Below are 2,273 nucleotides of genomic sequence, written 5' to 3'. Positions count from 1 at the left end.
CTGGTTATCAGGATCCCTTTCAATCTAATTCAGACCAGGCTTTAGGATGGAAACTATGGTTGTCCTGGTGGAATGATCTTCAGCAAGGACTAAATAGGAGTGTAGTGAGTGTATGTTGCTGTTGATTTTACTGAACTTCTCTTGTTTTTGGTATCAACCAAGGTGCTCTTCTGGGTTGTAGCTCGAGAGCAGTGTTTTGCAATAGTTCTAGTTCTTCCTGGTTGACAGATTCTGCAAGCTGTTAGAGGGGGGAGGGGACACATCCAACACCCTGGCTTTTGGCATGGAGGATGCAAGTTCAGTTTTGTCCCCCATGCTGTTTAACTGGGGAACATCATTTGGAGCTTTGGAGCAGGATCTAATTAGGATGCAGATGACACCCAACTCTGTCTCTATATGTCAGCTAATCCCAGGGTGGCTGTAGAAGTCCCGGAGCTGATGAGGATACACAAACAAATCAAAGAAAAACAGAATGTCTCGGTTCAGAAACCAATGATGCAGGTATTGGACTCAACCGGCCCTCAAGGGGGTTGCACTCCCTCTGCAGGAGCAGCTTGCCAACTTTTGGACTCACTGCTCCTCCTCAGTGACTGCTGTGACCAGGGAGACCTTTGCCCAGTTCACGCTGGTGGACCAGCTGCAACCATTCTTGAGTCAGTCAGAGCGAAGCCCAATGGTCTATGGCTTGATGACTTCCAAGACTTGTCTACTATAGTGCGCTTTACATGGGGCTGGATGATATGAAATATATGGCAAAACTGGAAGGACTAAAAGCCCACCAACCTTAACCCAATGGATGGATGGATGACTGAATTTATCAATTTTAAGTAAATGGCATATCAAGATCAATTACAAATGGATGTATTTGTGTCTGGATGCCGTTACTCAGACTGAGGTGTACAATTTTAGTAATTCTAATGCTTGATAGCCTATTCATCTTTTTTGGTCATTATCCATTTGCATAGTATTTTTACTTTTGTATATGTTTATTTTTTATGCTAATAAATTTTTTTAAAAAAACATGCTTTACATGGGGCTGCTCCTGAAGATTGTTTGGAAACTGCAATTGGTGCTGAACACAGTGGCCCCTGTGATGGCTGGGACTCAACAATCTGAGTGAGCCACTGCTCTGGCAGCTGCACTGGTTGCTGGTTCATTCAAGGTGCTGGTCTTCTTTAAAGCCCTCTATCCGGTGTCAAACTCATTTCAAACCAAGGGCCGAATAGCATTCATGATGCCTGCTGAGGTTTGGAAGTGATGTCATTAGGCAGGAAATAATGTCATTAAACAGGTCATAACCAAAAATAAGCACTTTTTCTCACTTAGGCACTCATTAGCTGCAAATGACAAGAGAAAATGTGCAAATCTTGATCATATTTCAAGATATGGGAGAGCCCAATTTTTCATGTGGGCTGCCCTTTCAGAAGTAACACTTCAGCACTACTCAGCAGATGAGGGCCAGATAAAAAGCTTCTGCTGGCCGCATCCAGTCCCTGGGCCTTATGTTTGACACCCCTGCCCTATATGGTTTTGGAATTAGGGTTCTAAAGTACTGTCATCTTCCATAGCAACCAGGTTGTCCTCCAATGTTATCAGAGGGGGCTGTGTTTGAGTGTGCCATTTGTGGCTGAGGCCATGCTGATAGCCATAAGGGGTAGGCCTTCTCTTTAGGGGTGCTTAAACTTTAGAATTCCCTTTTGAGTTCAGATCACCAGTGCTCATGGATTGCTCTGGCTTTCGCAAGGAGCATTTACAGGGCTTCAGTGGGTACAAAATAAAGCTGTTATGGAACATTTGGACAACAGCAAGAACCTAAAACGAGGTCTAGGACATGGAGCTATATTGATTACTAATATACCCACCTACACAGATCTGGAGGATTTTTAATCAATTATATTTTAGTTAATGTGGTTCCTGAAAATGTTATAAGATCTCAACATTCTGCATTTAGCCCTACATTCCTAATGTAAAATTTCTAGTAGCCTGGTGTTTGTTATGTCTCTGACAGATGAATCCGCCTTTACGTGTCACCATGGCATCAAGGTTTCTTTGTGTTTCCTAGTGATACAGATCAGAAATTATGGGAGACAGCCAATTAAGCCAAAACTGCAAAGGAGTAATCAAGATGCCTTCAGTGTGATTTCTTCTGTTTAGATGAGTGCATGAGCTAAAACACCCTCCCCTGCAAATTGAAGAATAAATATATCTGTGGCCTGCAGCACCTTTAATCTACTGTCCAGCCTATCTTTCCTAGAAGAAATGACACAGTGACA

This window comes from Tiliqua scincoides, chromosome 1, assembly GCF_035046505.1.
Source record: "Tiliqua scincoides isolate rTilSci1 chromosome 1, rTilSci1.hap2, whole genome shotgun sequence".
Lineage (NCBI taxonomy): Eukaryota > Metazoa > Chordata > Lepidosauria > Squamata > Scincidae > Tiliqua > Tiliqua scincoides.
This window is presented reverse-complemented; position numbering follows the sequence as displayed.